The sequence below is a fragment of the Acromyrmex echinatior genome, chromosome 1 (genome assembly GCF_024713525.1).
Source record: "Acromyrmex echinatior isolate Ae372 chromosome 1, ASM2471352v2, whole genome shotgun sequence".
NCBI lineage: Eukaryota > Metazoa > Arthropoda > Insecta > Hymenoptera > Formicidae > Acromyrmex > Acromyrmex echinatior.
Window position 1 is genome coordinate 10234715 of NC_141852.1, and position 22177 is coordinate 10256891.

A 22177-nucleotide genomic window follows, 5' to 3' on the forward strand; every position below is an offset into this window, starting at 1 on the left:
TAATAATTTGTGTTATCACTTCATAGCTATAAAATTTCCTTTTTCACAAAAAGAATAATATATAATGAGGCAATATTATTCTACCCTCCTCCCTCCCCCTTCTCTCTCTCACTCTCTGACAATCTTTTCATTTTGATTTTACATTAACGAGTGGCAACATCAGTAAGAACAACGTATCGATTTGAAGTGCTATCAATTCGTCTCAGGAAGTGAGAAAGCGAGAAAAGAGAGAGAGAGAGAGAGAGAGAGAGAGAGAGACAGCGAGCAGAATAAAATAAGAGAAAAATAAATCGGGAAACATCGTGCTTCTTTACTCTAAAAATCGATGATATATCTTCAGGAAATTTAAATCATAGACGACATACGACGCCCATATCCTCGTACCATCTGGTTTTGTGGAGAAATCAGAGAGAAACATCGGTATATATTATTTGCATTCTAACTTCCAATTTCACGCATTAGTTATTTCAGATTTTCCAACTTTTTGGTAATACAGAAAAGGAAATAAAACGATAAAACACATGAGATGATAAATTACTAGTTTATACGAGCTGATAAATGATAGATGATAAAAAGATGGATAGTATAACATTATTTTTTTTATCGTTTTTCGGATTAGCTTTTGACAAAGAAACTAATAAAGTCAACAGAATATACTTGTAATTTTATAATGTCTCTTCTTAAAAAATTGATTCAATAAATAATTCTACTTTCACTAAATTCGTGTTCTCTCGTTATAAAAAAATCATCTCATTCGTATATAGAAAATGATGAATTTAACATAAATATATATTCGATAAAGCAAAAATTTGAGAAATTTAAATAAATTATAAATTCTTTGAAATAAAAAATATAACTTATTTGCAAAGCAAATGTAAGAACATTAGCGATTAAAGATGAGCAGTAACGATAATTAGAAAATAAGAATTATTGGAAAATATATAATTGGAAAAAAGAAATTAATAAAATAATTCAATGTTTTAGAATTTAGAAAAAAATAAAAAAATATTTCAATTGTAATCTAGTCTTCATCAATTTGAAAAACAGTATCACAATAAATTATAGACCATGAGTAGAAATAGATTGAAAAGACATTAAAACGTAATTAAAAATAAATATAATAAAAAAAAAACAATAAAAAAATATTACAATACAATAAAAAAATATTACAATCATTGAAACAATGTGTTAAAGAATCGAAAATTAATATTTTAAAAAAGATAAAAGGCCATATCAAATGCTAAATGCAATAAATTATAAAATATAAAATATAATAATTATTCACGGTAGATAACGATTGAGCAAATTCGATGATTCTTAGTAAATCGTTTGATTTTAATAGATTTGCACAAACTCAGTTAATTTCGAGTTCTTATGAATTTTTCGATTTTATCTTCAACGCTTCTGAATGAAAACTTTGAACGTCAGGTTGAACAACGTTATCATATATATACGATAATATGCCATTTATTATCTTCCACTACAGACAATGAAGTCGACAAAGGAAGACAAACGAAAAAGAATAAAAGCGCAAGCTACATCGCGATCTATAATAACCGGATTCTCCAGTTGGATCTCCTGGCTCGTGCAGGTGTTGGCAGAAAATGCAATTTAAAGGCATTCACCTCTGGCAAAGCGTGTTTTCCTTTCTTCACGCGAGAGGATAGATCCTAGTGCAGGAAAAAAAGAGGACGTACAATCTCTTGTGAGACGCAGTTTACTGCCTTGATAAGGCAAGCGTGTTTGTTATAAAAGGAGGGAGAATTACGCTGGAATTAAATTATATAAGATAATAGTCGTTTTCGCATGACAAAAGGTACACAAATTTTTATGTCCTAGCTTTGTTACGATGTCTCTTTCAATTTTGTACACAAAACGCATGCAAAAACAGGTTATTACTTTTTTTTAGTTAAATACGTAGCGACGTACAAAATAAACGTTATCAAATGATAATTTCTATGTAAATTGTGTAACCATGTAAATCGCGAAAGCAGTCCGTTGCACAGCAATCGCACACAAATCTGGCGCTGTGTAGTATGCGACTGGGGTATTAATAGTCAATTGTTATCGCTCTACGAACGTCTTGTACAAATGTGTATGATGACGCGACTCACCTTTTGCGGGGCCATTTGCACATGCCATTTACGCGCATTTATGATCCCACATATATTGTTCTCTGTCTCTTTTAACTACTTTTAGATATGTTTTTTTTTCAGTAAAAGAGCAATAAAAATTATAAACTACCTTCACAATATACATAAACTACAGTTTTATAATCACAATGTATCGCACAAGTTTCAACGTGCGTAAAATCTAAGAAAAGCTCCATAGAAGTCGAATAATTAGAAAATCCAAGAAAGAACATCACCTGGCAAAGTATAAGCAGTCAGAAAATACTAGCTAGTGGACACAAGTGGATTAATTTAATGAAACCATAGCAGTCCACACGATTGCGCTTCTTCTCAGATGATTCCATTCAGAAGAAAAACACAGACATACTTTCTTTTTATGTCTCACAAGTAGTTCGTAATATCATTGTCTATATGCCTGTTTAAGAATCTTATAAAAAAGTGCGACAAAAAGAAAAAAAATATTTTTCCACATAAAAAAAGAGATCTTATGATAACATTAAAAATATATTTTCTTCTACATTTATAATATTATCGTATCCCGTGTTTAATTTATTATAAATATAATCAATTGTGAAAATCACCTATTTAAAATCTTAATTTAATGTTTCTCTGTTAAAATACTAATTTCAAGTCAATGTATGTAACGAGACATAGTTTATATTTCGATGATGCGTGTAATGTAGTTTCCACTGGCCAACTTTGTGCTTGGTAAAAACAAAATGCGGAGAAATTAATATGTAAATATTTGTATGTAAAATGGGGAAAAAATTAAAATGAAATGAACACACAACAGTAATGAAACCAATTAGTGAATAATGACGCGCTTTGGCCTACGTTTCCAACATATTTTACACAAATCTTCATTAATGGCAATGTGGAATATTTATGCAATAATCAGTTGCAAATGAAACTTTACTACATTGTGCTTACACAAAGAACGAGTTGAATAAGATGCAAGCAAACTGTTATTAAATTACTACAAGGATTCAAAAGTAGAGAATTGCTTAACGAAGAAACTTTACCAATGTTAATATTGTTAACCCAAACAAAAATTAAAAAAAGAACAGACAGCGTAGCCATGAGAAAATCTATCATTCAATTTTAATCTTATTTAAAGTAACACGATTATTTTCGCATAAACTTCTCCAAATTATAACGACAGTCTAAAACCGCAATGTACAGTTATCCTACATTAAAGATCCCGAGGGAACTAGAGTATCTACTCGTTACATATTGAGATAACCGAAACTTGATCACTATGCCTGTGTATGTATTTTCCGTGAAAGCAAATTTAAAGTATGTACATATTTTATACTGTCAGACACCTGAAATGGTAATCCAATCCCTTGAGTTAATTAACATTTTGTTATTTTTAACTTCCATCTATATTAAAATGTAAAGCAATCCGTTTCAGTAGTAGTTGAATTGCTTAATTTCTAAGTAAATAACGTTCATATTAATGTATGCACTTAGTAAATAATAAGCTAAATTTAATTGAGCCAAATTTAATTTAATTTTATGTGTTAAACTATAACTTCCGCTGTTTTAGTTAAATTAAATACTAAGTAAAAGCAAAGCGATTTATAGAAATTATTAAAAATAATTCAAATTGTGAATATAATTCGCCATTATGGATATAACAGTGTGCGTTAATTAAATTTGCTTTATGTTAAAAAATGAATCATGATGAAAATAAATCATGATCTTTTTAATAACATTTCTCTTCGCAAAACTGTTCAGTGTTAAAAGCTTTTATTAGATAATAATAAATTGTTTGTAAAAGAAATAGAAAAAAGAAAAGAGAACAAACTCTCCTTGCAAAAAGCTCTTTCTTCTTTGACTTTTTCTCTCTTTTACCATATTCTCCATAAATCATTGTTAAAAAATAAATAACAGCTTCGATTACTTAAGTTGAAGATCTCTTCTTTTCTTTCAACCAAGTTATAAACAGTTTACAATAGTTATTTATTTATACAAGACTTTATACGAAACAGTTTACAAGTTTATAGTTTTATATAAATAATTAGCGTGTATATCATAAAATATACTGTTTTTTTATTCTGAACCTATAATGACATACGTTGAGACGTTAGACAATCTACATTTGATTGCGATACATGAAACTGTCATATTTGCATAACGGGCGTATCATTAGCTGCAGCACATCTTATGGATCTAATCTATATAGATACAAGGAACGAGAGATCATTTCCGTTAGGTAGTTAGGTATCAGCTCACGAAGTGAGCTCACCGGAGGAGTTAATAGTAAAACGTTTCCGAGTGTATAAAACAAATTCGCATATGAGAGACGAGCGAGCGCGAATGAGTCCGGAATTCGAGGTCGCATGTTACGGTCGCATGGGACGCATGTTAAGTGGTTAATTAATAATTTCTCTTCATACACAGTTTCCCCGACAAATTTCGTTCTCCGGATGGCGTCTGGATTCATGATATACTCACCCGCAAATCCAAGAATGTCGTCTCCTCGGTACGTTGCTCGGCGGAACCAGCAATAAGGGAACTGTGCCCCTCGTCATGCCGCCGCCACCGCCGGAACCGCCGCCATCACCGTCGTCCACCGGAAGCCGAAGCTCCGGCACCTGGAGGCTGCTCATTCTCGACACTCCACTCCCAATCGTAGCGTTCACGTCATCAGAATGTGTCGTTAACACCGACATCTTCGCATATCACTCGCCGGCCGGACATCATTAATCCTCGCGCTTCAACGAGCTTCGAGGGGATTCTCGACGACGTGATTTCATGCACACTCGGATATTTCACGCGGACGCCTCGATCAGAGCGGCGTTTCTCAGGATCTGCGAGACCACGACATCCTCCTCTATCCTCCGGCGATATGAAAGCTTGCATTCACCGTTACGTGAGATAGTGAAGCTTGCGCGTTGCGACCAAAGCATTTGCTGCGACTGATCTACGAAACAATGGCTATGTTCAGCAGAGAAAGCAGCAATATGATTGGTTTATTTAGATTTATAAGGAACCAAAAGCAAGGCTCAATCGTATTCGAGAATTTTACAACAGTTGCAAAGCTGCTTTTTCTGCTGAACGCAGCCATTGCCATTACGAAGCCGCGTTAAACTTTGAAAGTTTCGATAAGAATCGAATCGAGGGGTAGTCGAACGATCAATAGAATGATTATCTAATTAAAATGGTCAAAGATCGATTAAAGTGGTGTCAAAGATCTAACAATTAGAATTCATCATTTATTGATATTCATCATTAGTCAGATTTCTTCCGTTAACTGTATTTTTTGTCGACGATAAAATGTCAGAGTCTGTAACCTTGAAGAATGTTAATTCAATTACACGTGCGGAAGGACTTTGTTGACCAGGAATGCAGGCACGAACGCCTTCACGCGTAAAGAAAACACGAACACGTCATCTCCGATTCGCGTTAATAACTCGATCCAGTTGATATACGATCGTATGGTTCGTCGTACGCCACAGTGTCCGTTCCATGATTACGAATGAAGATGACAAGTGTTTCAGTGACAGGCAACTCTTTCCGCGTGGTATGCTTTGTCAGCATACAACTTGTCATCAATATGTCGATGTATCGCTTTTATCGAGTATTTCCAGCAATTACGGCGAGGTGCTGAATGAAATCACAGCCTGTGACGCGAGAAGCCTTTTGTTAAACGTCCATAAACGGTGCTTTTGAAAGCTCGAAAACTCGCTCGCTCACCCATTGAACAACGGTGAAACGCGTTGCGGTAAGCAATGCATCACACAACGTAGATGAGCTGAGCTCTTGCGCGTCAACGCGACAAAGCGCCCGCGGGGTCACTCATTACGTTCTCAAAGAGAATAATTTCGGGGAATTCGACTCACGTTCAGCGATAGATCGCTGTAAATTGCGCAGCGGCATTTATAATGATATCGAGCGGCTAATTTAACGCGTGGGGGAAAAATTTATTAATACACGTTGCAACTCCCGCAACAATCGCGCGAACGCGATTGTGGAGATTCACAGTGGTGTTCATCAGTAGTTCGTGTTTCAACAAAAAGAAAAACAAGTCCGACAAGCATGGAGATTCGATATGTTATTTTGAAATCGTCGATTTCAATTTAGAGCATTTCTAAGGAAATATAATATACAGCACGGAAACAGTGAAACTCAATCTGAAAAAGTCAATGTAATCAAAAAAGGAGAGCCAAGATGAAGGGAAATACCGTTGCGAGAAGAAAACGTTGCTGCTGCGGCATCCCCAGCGTATCTCGGTGCCGGTGGAATATTTGAAATTCAAATGACGAAAAGGAAGCGCGCTACCGAAACTTTATGTCTCGCCATATAATAAAAAAATCATGGAAATTCATATTGCACTTTGTGCGATACGTAGCGATCTCTGTCTCATTTGTATGAGCAATGGCCATCCGCATAGCAGCCATTACAGTTTATCTCGATTCAACGAGACTGAATAACGAAGAATTTTATCTTTCATTTTGAAGCGTTCCAAATTAAAACAATCTAATCAAGCTCTAAAACAAGACAAATTCTTCAACGAGTGCTTGTATTAATTCAAAGCGAATACACTGTAAATGCAAGTGTATAAAAAATGATTTCAATATTTGTATTATTCAGTTTTCCGTGTAAAAATAATAATATACTGCACGTTTAAATGTGTAAATTTTTTATTTGTATGAAATATACTATATTATTTTTATATGAAAAACTCGCCCACTTGTTATTTTTTACACACTTGGATTCCAAGAAGAGAACATGATGGATTTTGATCCCTTTTAACATGCTGAAACGAATCTGTATCGAAAATAAATCATATTCGAGCGTTTTGCTGAAACGCTGGACTTTGTAAATAGTAGTATTGTTATTCATGATGGCTTTTATTTATTTTTCATCTTAATTCTATTTCCATTTATTTCTATCTCCAGATGAATGATATTCTCAAATGAGACAGCTAGTTTATTGGTAGATATTGGTCCCCCGAGGGGCGAATCGATGTGTTCAGCCTGCAACTGGCGGTCCGTTAACTAGAAAAATTAATTGGTGGATCCAAAGGGAGAGTTCGCGGTAACAATCGCATCGTGTTCGAGGAAGGATTCTGCATGTTCAATTGCGAAACACCGTCGACGTTCATCAAAGTTACATCGAGAGTTACGAGGGCTTAATAGACAAGCTCGAGGTCGATTGTAACAACAGAATTTTATCTCAACAGAATTTTTATCCGCTCACATACATAATCACATCACGCTTCTGAATATTCCGCGGGAAAAATTTACATCGCTTTATGTCAAAAAATTCTTAACTTTGAATTCTAATTTAAAATTAAGTTTTGAAAAATTAAAAAATAAAATATAATTGACGGTTCGGCTGGTAATATTCTAAAATAGGAATAGACAATGGGAAGACCAAAAAGACGATCAAGTCAAGGATAAGAAATTAATAGTAATAATTTAAAATAGATACATTAATAATGACGAAACTATTCAACTTACTAAATCATCATCAACCGTAAAATATATTATAATTTCAGACAGTTTTCGTACGAAACTTTTGCCGATGAAAAATCAATGTCGAAAGTTTCTGGTATAGCAGGATTCTTCACCTGACCGTTCACCTGGACTTATTATCGACCTCAAGATTTCAAAGAAATAACCAATTCCATCAATCGTGGATAACAGGTTTGCAATAACGCGCACGATATTGTGGAGAAAATGTGGAGGTGAAACGCGAGGGAACTCCGTATAATGTCGAAGGTAACGAAGAAGGGAGAGAAAAATTGCCTCGAGTGTTTATTGTGCGGGCTTGTACGCGGGAGGCCACGTGTAAGTCGGCGGAAATAGCACCGGAATGTAAATCGAGTATAATAGCGACACTAAAGCGGAATTACTTCGATGAAGGTCGAAATATAATATATAACGCGGGTTTAATGTGTCGTTAAATCAGTGGGCTAACGCTTATCCTTTTAATCTTCGTGTTGCAATGCATTATTTTTAAAATAATAACAACAATAATAGCATCTTGAGGAGGCGTTGCGAGTACTTGCGAAACAACGCGATACGGTGAAAACGCGCAAAATCCGCAACTTCGCAACTCCGCAACGCGATGCGATACGCATTCGACTTGCGGAGATTGTTCTATCGTACGTGGTATACCTCTGCGTTCGCGGGCCAACAAATGTTAATTAAACAGAACGAACGAAGACACCGTGTCACTAACCTAATAATAAGACAAACAGCGGCGCCGTCATCAGAAACGTTGTGTACACAAAGGATAAACGTACCGTAATAGCAATAACATCTTAATTAAGCCACTGCTTACTAGGAACACGAAATTGTACAATATTTGCGATATATAGAGATTTAGTACAATTATGTAACATTGAATTATGCTGGCAATGTCGATAAGGTAAAAAAGCGTAAATTTCGAAATCATATCAAGATAACAAGATAGCGTGTCAATACTAAGTCTTTCGAACAATGTTAGTTTGGCTTCTTTTTTTTCTAGATGTTGGCAGCCACTAAATCCAAAAGTGCTCCGAACCTGTCATAAATTATAAATAGCTCAACCATATCTCAGTCATGAATAATGTACAGACTGATACATCAAGCACAGTGTTAATAAAATTAAAGAAAAAGATGTTAAAAGTTTTTAATTTGGAAATCCAAAACCACAAAGAAATTTAGAAAAAGAAAACTTGTTAGCTGTAAGCTACTGACTCATGACAAGTTTGGAACACTTCTTGGTTTAATTAAGTAGCTGCTCACATTTAAAAAAAAAGTAAACCAAACTAATCTCTAGTTGCCTCAATATTCCAATTAAAAAAACATTCATTTAGAATTATTCAAAAAAGCATTTTTTCAAAATTATTATTGGTGGTTCCAGGACGTTGCTCGTATAATAAATGTATCTCAAGTATAATAAAATGTATTGTTTATATTAAGATAGATATCGTAAGACCGGTATACTTTTTTCTTACGCACATACACATAGATATACCATCGTTGTAAGTCGATAATGCTGTAATTTGAATTGTAAAATGCGCTCTTACATGTACACAAATATTCAACATTGTACCGAGTGCGCAGTTTGTAAATGCAGACCTGCTCCTGGCAGGAAATGCCCGTAATATATTCGTCATCGCATGCGAGCAATTCCGACCAACCATTGTATGGAAGCGATCGTTCGTAACCGAAGGAATATCATTTTTTTCGATAATATGATATTTACGCACTTGTTATTACGCATCCTCTTTATAGTGAGAGCGTCCTGAGCACGTGAATGAATCACGTGCCGCGAAACAACGAATGAATATGTCCTTGGCTGAAAGGTAGACTGCGCCGTCTACGTCAAAAAGTATGCAGAACGAATCGGATTCACTTCACCAGAAATAAGCACAGTTTATACATGACTGGTGATGAGACTGGAGGATGAGGATCGCTTTTATGAACGAGAGAATGATGTAAATGGAGCAATGAACTCTGCATCATGAAAGTTACTCTAACGAACATATTTAGACCACTCCGGAATATTGTCCGACGAACCCCCGCAATTCACTTGCGACCGACAAACATCCGCCCATTGTCAGCGAAATTAATAAATATATCAATGAATAATTCCAATAGATAATAATCAATTACAACGTCGTCGAGAGAGTCCGGATAAAATATCGCGAATGCGTGAGCCTGATCAAACGATACGAGCGAGACGAATAAATCGAGGAACGGAAGAATGAAATAATAATTACAAAATCGGCTCGCGTACGCGAATCGCTTGACCTTCATTTTTACAGCAACAAAACTTCTCGGTTCGTTTTCGACACGACAACGTCACGCATACACAGCAGTATTTCACGACAGTCACACAGAAATACACTCAGCGTCATAAGAATAAGACGGAAACTGACCGAATGTCCCGTTATGATGCAGTGTCTAACAGAGTTATGTTACGTCACACGAGTTTAATTCCACACAGAAAAATATTACTTTAAAACGTAATTATACGATGTTTTGTGATACGGTAAGTAATAATTGATTGGTTTATTCTTTACAAATTGTAATAAAGTTTGATTCATAAATTGATTCACAATTTATAATAGAGTGATAATCCAATATATTAATAAAATTATTATTTAATATAAATAATGACATATTAGTGTAAAAATCTTTACAATAAAAAATATTTATATTTTAAATAAATACCAAGAGAACAAAGTGGAAATATAAATTGAAGTTGCGACACGTCAAATCGTTTGTCTTCGCGTGGAACGACTAGAAAGTAATCTAACTGACACGAAGAAATTGACAAGAATTTTGCGCTTTGTCACTGTAAAAGTGATACAAGTTGCGAGCTGTCGACTAAAGCAGATACGTTTTGTTCTCATAACATATCGGGGAAAAGTTAAAGACACGACCATAAAAGAAGATCAAACAGTCTCGCATTACAAAGATCATTACATTAAGCGCGATTCTACTTTTATCATGATTCCGATTTTATCAAGTCAAATGAATGTTAAAAGCACTGAATAAAGAATGCCTTTTATAACACTAAAGTTATTGAGTATTCATTATTTCTTTTCGCGATATGTATTTATTTAGCATGCTTACGTATGCTCTGATAACAAATGTAATCATTTATAATTTTTACTTTCTATGCTTTAAAATTTTTATTAAGATCAAAGAGACGTAACATGACAAAGAGATCTACGAGTTTTTTTTAGTAAAAACAAAACTCGAAAATCTTTTAAGCTCTGGAACTTTGTGAAATTTGCATTAACTTATTATTATATACAGCACGCTCACTACATCATCGCGCTATTGTTTTCAATAAATTAATTATAATAACTTATGCATAAATTATAAGGAAAATATGCATCGCGTAATCCCTAGCTTCTTGCTTGGCCTCGCCTTGGCTTTGAGTAAATTCTTTTTTAAAGTATCGTGTCATTATAAAAAAAGCTCTTTTTTTCGATAGGAAGGTCAGTTTCTTTGATACAAGTCTGCGTCAACAGACTGTAATAAGGTGGGCTTGCCGTTTTAAAAGACCGTATATCTTCGAGATCGAAGGGAAGGTATACATCTATTCATTCCTCGACACCTTTTCCTTGAAATGTCGACCTTACAGGAAGAAACCTAAACCTGAAGACCGATACTGAGGAAGCGATCGATAACAGTCTCGTATTTTATTCTTTCAAAATGCTGCGCGCATGTTACGAAACCTCTTATTAATTATAATATAAATAAAAAATGGATCGATAAATAGAATAAGCGTCACAACAATGAGGGAGCATAATTATCGTTTGACTTGTCTATCCGAACACTTTATTGAGCGTCATACAATGATGAAGTGATCTGATAAAAAATATATGCGTACGTATCTAACATTCCATCCTTAAGTGACTGATAGTTCTATTACAAGCGCATACGGATACACAATACGATAACCACATATCTATGCGACGCGATTGGAGGCGAAGCTCACTGCAAACGCATTTCTCACATTCCGCGCACGGGACTGGAATTCACGGAATCTCGATTAGCCGATTATCCGACATAGAAATAAATATCGGTATACATAAGCGCGAGATATATATATCTATATGCAATCGACATCTCTTCGATATTCAGCGATATCTAGACTGTAGCGACTCTTGTTGACCAACTTGCGGAACCGATCGGAACAGCAGCTTTTCTTCGTCTCCAGAACCCTTCAAGTTTCATCTACTGCAGTCGAGAGTCACTTTGTGACTCGTACTGAAAATCTTTTCAGAAGTAATATCGAGAAAAAAAAAAGAAAGCTGAGAAAGAGCTGCAGCAGAAAAAAATAATCGAATCATCTTGACTGAAGAATAAATAAAATCGAAAAGTTGAATATAGCGTCAAACTAACTAATAATATTATGCCGAATCAAAATGATATTTCATCAAATGCATTGAAAATTACATTGGATGTACAAACTCAGCAGTATAAAGTTTCATTTTCCACGTATAATAACAGAGAAATTGAGCAATTAATCCCATCATAAAAGCGGGTTAGATGCATAATAAATATGTCATTGACGCGCGTCGAACAAACGAATAATCAATATACTTTCAACTCACTTCCTTCCTAATCGTTTGGATCATCTCGCTGTTGCCGCTCTATACGTCATTACATCTATAGCGATTGCCAATTACGTTGTATTGTTAATTAATCTTTTGGGATTAATGTGACATTACGATTGCCACTACCAGAGCTCGCGTAGCTCCAACTCAGCGAGTGTTCTAATTATACGGTTGAAACCGTCCAATTTCCGATTATCCTGTCAGTAACTTAACGACAACATGAATAGATACGGAACCGGAAACATATAACGCGATACGCGTATGTGATAACAAATTCGTGTCGAATTTCCTGCCGGAGTTGCGAACTCTACGCAAACTTTACGTATGAAACTACCGTAACATAAATCTAGAAATATTTGATATCTTTACATAAATTTTTAATACGTGCAGTTACTTTCAATTATATTGTAGTAATAGAAAACGTTGAATAATTATTACTCAAGATAAAAAAAAATTGCTTTCTTGTTCGTGCCTCTCATTGTAAATCTAATTGCAACAACTCGCGGCGCAATTGTTCATTTGCAAGAAGATATACTTTCTCCGTCAGAATTTCTTTGTAGATACTTTTGTTTCTAATCACTAGATAATCCGATTCCTTTGGAAGCAATTTGACGCGAGTTTATTGTCTGTCGTTGTAATGATCGTTGCCGTAACTCTGTAATCCGAGTTGTACTCGCCCACATGTATTCTAATTATACTTCCGTAACGAGATCGTTTCCCGTAAATGAAACCAGACATCGAACGTAATTTCGTCGCAATATCTCATGCAGATTGACTGGCGTAACAAGATTTTCCACATGGATTCTAACGAATTAATTGTCGCGGCTTAGCGAACGATAACTCTCTTTGTAATCCGCGCGAGTTCAAAATTTCGGGACTTTGATCGATGCCGACATAGATATCTTGTCTCTCCATCGGAGGAAACTCGTGAACCTTGTGAGACACCATCAACGGCGGTGCGATCGACGATATGGCACAGAATGCATAATGGAACGGACTCGGTCGATGTTCCGCGAAGGATTGTACCGAATACGAAACGAGTTCTGGACGGGTTATCTCTCAGGTACTGGCTTAAAAGTACCGAGCAACACGAAAGAGTATCTTTAATCTGCCTGCGAGCTCGTTCCATGAGCAACGATGAGAAACGATCGTAAAACCAGGCAAGGAGAACAGTCAGTATGCCAAAGTTACAGCGAGTAAACAGATTATGAAATGAACCACCAAGTAAACGATTGCAAAATCACGAGAAAGCTAAATCACGACATTTAATCATTCACATCGTAATTAATGAACGAAATACGCACGAGAGAGAGTAAATGATTCCTTTCAATTATGATAAAAATCTTTGCTCTTGGTACGTTAAACTGGAGATGATATGGGTTTGACAAGCGAGTTAAGGCACGTGTTGTGGATGGCAACAATTTTCCCATTACAGTGAAGCGCGACAAATGATTTATTAAGATGCCGTCATATTATATATGCGTATAGTCCTGATATAAAGAATCCATCTTATTGATATTGAACTTCTTGACTAACAGCTGGAAACTATACGCAAAAAAAAAGGGTGTTTAGAAAAAAAAGGGGTTTACAGCCGCATGACGCCCCGTTCCAATTTTTCCGCACGACAAAGCGATTATGTGTTACCGCGTGCCGTTACAACGCCGACTAACCGCGCCTTTACATTCTCGTCCTACGGGACCATCGATCATACCTTTTTCTACCCTCGAAAAAATTGACGATCGAAATACGTGGGCGCATAAACCGACTGTACTCCAAGAGCGCAAAATAATAGCACGATACATAGAGAAAGTGCAAGTCCACACGTGATGCGCCGATGCGCATCTTTCGTAATTCAGTCAGTGCCATTTGATTTCGTAATGGAAACCAATAATCTACGTACGCTTTGTGCATTGCGGAAGAGTTTACAAAATCCTGCCGTTTGTCCAGTTATATTTACTCGTTCGGATGGAACGACGTTTGTTTGAATGGAAACTGTCTCGGTCCGATCAGGTATCGCGAGATTCGTTTTTCAGTAACCGCGATAACTACGCCGCACATCAATTTGGAATTTTGACGTCGTACTCGTGCCCAAAATTCGATGCACGGAATGGATTTGAAGCCGAACACGCTCGAATGCGTCCTCCACTTTGACTCGAATTAGCATGATTGATTGCAGTCAGCTAGGGAATAACAGTTTGAGCGAAAGTACATACGTCGTTCATCCATTCGGAGCAAACTACATGTAATAAAAACGTCTTCTCTTACTATTCAAATTATTGTTAACAAAGCTAATTAATTAAAGTAATCTACATTTAGAAAAATATCATTCTATTGCTAAGAAAGGTAATTATTCAATTTATTTTCTTCCTTTTAAGAATCTCGGCTATCTTTAACAAAAAATATCTTCTTGTGATAATAATCTTAAAAAGTACTTATTACAAATTTTTAAAAATTTATTATTAATTAAAAACAAGAATTTATTTTCTTTTGAAAAATATTATAAGATTAATCGAAAAAGTGACTTTATATAATAAGCAAATCGAATTTGTTTTAATAATCTTGATCGAAATATTAGACTTATCAAGATTCAAAATATATTTTGAATTTGATGCTTGTGATAAATTTGTTTATGATGAATTTGCAAATATATAAACTTTTGAAATATCTGAAACAAATAATTATTATTTGCGTATAGTATGTATTTTTTAGTATGTATACTTCGCGAATTTACGGCCAAACATTATTATATAAAATTTTTTTGAATAAAAAGGAAGGTGTTGTGTAAAGTAATGCGAAACGTTATGTAGACTTTGTCATGTCATTATAAGATATGTCTTTTTAAAAGAGAAGCACAACATATTATTTCAATGTAATCTGTTGTTTAATCTGGATAATTACCAATCCTTATTCTAGTATTTATATCTCAATTATAGAGATATAATAATCGCTTCATCGCTGTAATTAAATCAAATTGTTGGTGAAAATCATTGTCGAGATATTGCTAGATACTTAATAACTGTAATTTTATGCTCATTATTTCTCATCCTTGTCATGTTTTGTGACAATTTAAAATGCGTACAAAATACTTATAAGAAAATCTAAGCATTCATAATGTGAATGTAGAATAATCTTTATCAAGGTAAACGAGAAAAACCTATTAAAGTACTAGTTACGTATAAGTTATTCATAATTGCTTACGTATTTTCCGTAAGACATAATGAATATTTCAATATATTCTGTAAGAGTCTCTTGAGACTCGTTATAATGTTTTGACGAACTAATGTATGTTGCGGTTACTTGAAACAGTTACATAAACTAGAATTTTTATAACGCGTTTTCTCACAAAGAAAATTGAAAACAAACTAAACTACAAAAAAAACTAAAAATAAATTTCTAATAAACCACAGCTAAAATTAAAAAGATTGAGCAAATACACACACATACACACATAAGTTGATTAAATTGACCGTGTATCTTCAGAGTTTAATTTGCCAGGCTTTAGCGATATTAATTTCTTCAATAGCACTGCTAATAAAACTGATCTAATAAATTTCTACCGAAGTAAACTGAAACGAATGCGGTAAATATATAGGAGAATTATTTCAGGACAAACGCGTTTCTTTACGAGCAAAAACCGCGATGTACCGCGATGTACCGCGATAGGAAATAAAAATGCATTAAAGAGTGAACATGGAGTCGACCACATTAAAAAGGACATTTTAACAGAAACGTAGTATCACGACTCTTGTTTCGTGTTAAAATATAAAATTTGTCGAAAATGTACCAACGGTCACTTCATGCATTTCATCAATGAGAACACAGAGGTGCATCGTGTGGGAATTATAAAAACGCGTAACGATATATCTTTCTCTTTCTCTCTCTTTCTTTCATGCCAGATGTTATTTGTATAATGCATCGCTAAACATATATACACACACGTAAACATATACGCGTATACATTGTTGCGATTCATTCAATCGACTACTCCTAAATCGCAGCGTCCACGACGAGCCATATGTTATTCTGTGTGTTGTATCGGTGAACCGCATGTCACTACAAGCACTTAGCTATCGATCAAGCGGTTATATGATATCGCAGATTCGAGACTTCCTGATTTATCCAACGTATATTTACTGATGTAATAGTAATTTAAGCAGTAGCTCGTAACTTAAATGTAAAGATATTTGAGATTACCATTAAATATATTTATATGTATATGAGAGAGAGAGAGAGAGAGAGAGAGAGAAATATTAGACTATTAAAAAAATAAATATCAAGAAGTTATACACCATATATATTAATTTAAAAAAAAACAAGAATTATTCTCCTTTTTGTCTCTTCTTGTGTAAAATGTGACACTTTATATTATAATTAAAAATATTATTATTAAAAAAAATATTGTTAGGTTCCCTAAAACTCAACATCTTAATCATTTAGACGACAAATTTGTCACTGAAGACAAGATGAAAACGCTTTTTGTTCTCTATTACCGGAGCTTTTGTGCAATTCGGAAACGTACTTGAATCACATAAGACTTTTATCGACCGTGTTTCACGAGTAAAATCTTTCTATCGCCTTTCTGCGTCATAATGGTTCCTCCGTTGACAGAAAAAGCGGAATTTTTTATAAATAAAGAAAACTTCCGCGGAAATGTCGGGAAAACTAATTATCTTCCTCATAGAAAAAGATCATGCTAGTTTTTGAAGTGCGCAATAGTTAACATCATGTTTTGCTTACAATAATTTTCACAAAAACGAAAACTTGATGATAAATAATAGCAAGCACATTCATTACTTCTAAAAACATGTTGGGCTTCTGCAACAATCAATTTAAAAAAGTGTTTAATTAATTTAATCATTATTTACATTAAAGAAAGTCATAGATACGTATATTTTAATAACAAATTTTTAAACTTCAATAAATCTTAATAAATCTTGTCTAAGGAAACATTCGATTGACACACAAACTATTAGCAAATAACAGTGACTGCATGGCAGCTTGATGTAGAATGCATGTACCAGTCTTTAGTATGGAGATTCGAGATGGAGTACGCGTTTCAAAGCAAGGGATATATCCAGTTTCTGTCGAAAAGCAGGCGATATCAATCTTGTACTGAAACAAATCCACCAAACTCGCGTTACGGCATGACTTCATCATCAAATTTCAAAGCTAGATCACAAACGCTCAATAGCATAGCCATATAATTATTATGAAGTCATTATTAGCGTGATAATGTATGTAATCGAAGATTTAAAAGTCAGCTATCAGATAATGCAATATTCAAAATCAAATGCACGATATTCTGAATTACAATACACCTTTTGAGTAATTTCGAGTTCTTTAAAAAACTTTAATTAATAAGCTCCTACGAATATAAAATTTTCCTCACGCAACTCACAATATTATGTTTCATGTATTGTACTTAATTAACATTATTTGAATCTAATCTTTTCTTTTATAGTGATAGTATTATTTCAATTGATGAGAATTTTTCTCATTTAAAAAATGAGATTCGTACATTGTCACTTTTAATAAAAATTCTTTGACATTTTTAACACGACATTTTTAAAACGACCATACCTCCTAGTATTTATTTTTTCACACGAAGAGAGAAATTAATTTTCTGTTAAATGTAGTTATGTAACGATCGTATTGTATGTCAAAAGCGAGCACAGTGATCCGATTATACAAAGTTTCCAGATTGTTCACTCGTGGGAGAGTTGTGATCATTCCCATCCCTTTCCTCTCCCCGTTTATAATCGTATTTTCATATACGCGTGAATTAATAGCAAATTAAATCAGCTTCACACTCTACCATAAAAACTGAATTCTGCAATACATTTCGTCCTACATAATTCGCAAATAAAAGTTCATTAACTCAAATATGTCGTATATATGAAATAAAGAATTAAATATTTCCCCATTAAGAGTCATCATTTTTAATTTATGCAGTGTTAATTGCAAATATATAAAATAAAAATAATAATTTACGTTGCTTGCAGAATAAGCTATTCAAACAGTTTTTAATTTCTGTAATAATAAAATAAAGAAGATGGATGACAAGAAGATTCAAAGAACTCCGTTGTACGCTGGCAATATCTGCGACGATGATATATATATATATATACAAGATAATAAATGAAATATATACAAGATGCTACATACTGCTCGAATAGATTTCCTTAGAAAGATACGGAATATAAGAAAGAAAATTCTTACAAAATTAGTCGATTGTAATTACAACAGAGAGTTTTCTTCTGTCAATCTTGCACACATATAGATCTTTACGTTTGTTCCATTGTGACAGCGAGAAAGTTGATGGCGAGATGACAATTATCTCATTTCATGGGGACTAATTACAACTTTCTGAAGCGTCTCTTTTCTTCCGTCAAGAAACTAGGTTATCGCCATTGCCATTGGCACGCAAATTACTTGCCCCGTCGTAACAGAGAATCCTCGATATATTCTTATGGTGATTGGTAGATAGCAAGTTGCATAAACTTTTCTGCGCGTCGTCAGTCGACACAATGCCCCTAATACATCTAACACCTACCAACTCAGGAGGAAAGTTCTGAGCACAAAGAATAGACTTGGTGTACGAAGAATAGCTTAAGGAATAAGCAAACAAAAGAACTGCATAAAAATTTATTAAATTGGACAGAAATAATCCGCCTTCCGCAGGAAGAAATTAAGAAATTAATGACTTTTTCTCAATCATTTTTCTTTCCTCAAAATATAAGTTATCTTAGTTATTGGAGGGGGAACCATAAGGGAGAACAAGCTTCAATGAAAATAGAATCATATCAAAGTTGTGGGTACAAGTTAACGATAATATCCGCGCATAGTCATTATTATAATAATTCCAAACTTTCGCACGATAAGTTCGGTATTATGCCCAACCATAATAGTGCTTCTTTCAGAGAATAAGTGTCTACCTTTAGTAATAAAGATAAAAGTTAATATATTTTTTAAAATGATATAATATAAAGATCCTATATAAATTATCTGCGTGAGAGAGAGAGAGAGAGAGAGAGAGAGAGAGATATCGTTATTTATTACACACTCCAGAAATAGAGTCTTTATACAACGCCAAAATCAAACATAAAAATATAATACAATAAAAAATTATAAACCGAAATGATATTACAATAAACTGAGATATAAAGAAAAATAAAGATTTAAAGAAATATATATAAAAAAAGTAGCAGAGAGAAAAAGAGAAAAAATTATAAAGAAGACGTACTTAATATAATAATAAATTGATTTTCAATTTGCAGCACTATGCAATTTTATTAGCAACAACTTAACAAAGCTATCGAATATTCAAGTTGATGTAAATGTTGCATAACGTAACATAGCCATTTACATTAATACCACCGATACTTCGCCGGACTTTTATAAACACTTGGTGTGTAAAAAGATCACGCGATCTTTCGCGTGCGGAACGGCGTAAATATTTGTTTCGTTCAACTCCTCTGAGAAGAGATTTCCTCTTTTTCTCACGGAAAATGCGGCAAGGCGAAATGATCGTCGTTTTCGTCGGTTGACACGTTTGCCGACATATTGTTGTACGCCAAAAGCAGAAGTAACCATTCAACGAAGACAAATAGTCGTAGTTGTGAAGAGATGTACATTACTTCGTGCAACGTAGTACAAATCTTTGCACATTTACTTCCAAATAATTCGACTTTACAAAAATCTTTTCCTTTTTATTGGCACAATTGATGCGAGTGCAGTTGCTCGACAGCTTCGTTAAATTTCTCCTAATTGCTCCTGATTGCATTTCGTGTGACACAGAGAAACCTTTCTTCAACGAGCCAATTGCTCTATATAATTACACGGAGATAATTATAACAATCAATCTGTTTTTTATATCAATTAAAATGTATTTATAATCGAAGCGTCCTTCGCTCGAAATTACAAATATTCTTGTTGTACAGCAATATTACTACACACTGTTACGATTCTGCCACACTGGACGTTCGATACAATGTGCTTTAGACAATGTGTCCCAGACTCAACGCATGTAGGTGGCTTTCAATGAGAGATTCTTTGATCTTTGACGCGGATTCGATCTCGAACTTTTTGACCATTTTAAAATCGAATATTGCAGCTTTCTCAATCATAAACGACTGCGAAGAGCTCTTCACTTTTCGTTTTTCAGAGAGGAGACTCTTTCCCGGGAATCGCGTACAGGCATGCAAAGAGGTAATAAAACGCTGGTCTTTATTTGATTTCGAAAGTGCAGAACTCACTCGATTTTTTTGCTACGTGTCTAGATTTTTTATTCACAAGCGTCACCATAGCAGCGAACTTGGTCACCCGAATCTTCACCCGAAAACCGCGCTTCGTAAAAACGACATTGATCGATGAAAAGTGCATTTGACGGCAGTGCAAGTAAAATGAAACAATTTTATTCATGCATATTCATAGGGGAAAGTGTCTTGTCATCTTATTCTTAAGAAAAAGAATTGTGATTAACAAGATCGAATAACCAATTCTGATTCTCTGGAAAAATTCAAAAACTGTACTTGCAACGTGACGAGAAAATGTGACGAGAGTCACATTTTTCTTTCTCTCTCTCTCACTCTCTTTTTCAAATTATTCAAATAAGATTATGCAAAATCATATAACTAAAATACAGCTTTCTCAGCTTCGTTAAAAATATTATTTAAAATCGCGCATTCTGACTCGTTTATTGTAATTAATTTTGTTTCTCGCGAAAAAGAAATAAAATTCATTTTTGTCAAATTAATCTGAATCATGCTCAAAATTACTCAATAAACAATTGACTTAGATTGCTTTAAAGAATTTGCTAAAGTATCTAAAAATTTTAACTAAATATACATTTGAAAATAATTTTGTTGAGTCATCAAAATAATTATGACAAAAACACAAGCATAATAAGCAATATATATTGTAAAAAGTTTTTTAATACTCTAACAACTAGTGAAAGTCTTAATTTTGACGGTCCAGTAAAATTATTAATTGATTTGTATCTATCTAAATTTTTAAATTCTTTAACAGAATCTTTTCTGTGGAAAATTACTAAAAAAAAAAAACGAGAATACATCAATTGTCTCTACATAAAAATTAATTAATTATTGTGTCATATCAGATTAGAATTCATTCACTCATTGAGACTAAACGGTCCTTAGAATGCGCCTGACATCGATAAATACTTGAAGCACATTGCATATATTCGAATGCCCAATCGCACCATCAATCGGTTTCAAGACGAGAAGGATCACTCTTGGCGAACATCCACGGGGGCGGATCGTATCTTTCGCGGTATTTACCCGTTCGCCAAAGAGTTCATTCTCCTGGAGAACGTTTCAAAGCGAGAGAACCACTTGGCCTAGCGCAAATCCTCGATCAAAAATGTAAAATAGGACAGTGTACTCTAAGACAATTCACCTTCGTTCATAAAACGGCGAATTTATCGTTTTGCAGCGCATATCTCACTCTTCGGGACTTATAGATGCACGGTTCGCCGTGACGAAAAAACACGCGCGTAAATAGCACACGCGAGTGACGCGCCTGCTTCACGACGTATTCGGAATTAAAGAGCCACGGAGTGGTCAGCCGTGAGCAGTCGATGTCCTCGATAACGATTTCCGAGGAATCTTCGTTTCTCCGTTGTTCGTCGCTTATCACCAAGGCAAACAAATGCTGGAGGATAGCGAAGGAGGTGAAGACACAAAGGTCGGCTATCCTAGCGAGTTGAAATTTTGGCGAGACGCGCCTCACGCATCCACGACTACGATCGCATGTCGTCGTTACACCGCACCGATCGAGGCATCGACGTTGATGCGTCGCGACGCGATCAGATGCGCGCATCGCGCGACAAGCGCAGCCCGTCGGTTTCCGGACAATGCACTCACGATGTCGTCATGAACAACCTTCGTCCAGGACAACGTTTCTCCGTCGCGCGTCTAAACGCGCGTCAGTCACTTGTGTCTGTGGC

The 22177-nt window shown here is 34.7% G+C and overlaps 2 protein-coding genes across 8 annotated transcripts in view; both read right to left on the reverse strand.

The window, feature by feature from the left end:
- dnc (phosphodiesterase dunce) overlaps positions 1 to 22177 on the reverse strand; it is a 350732-nt gene that overhangs the window by 192702 nt on the left and 135853 nt on the right. The gene's annotated exons all lie outside the window — the stretch shown is intronic.
- LOC147910951 (uncharacterized) overlaps positions 1 to 22177 on the reverse strand; it is a 204891-nt gene that overhangs the window by 23626 nt on the left and 159088 nt on the right. The window lies entirely within an intron of this gene.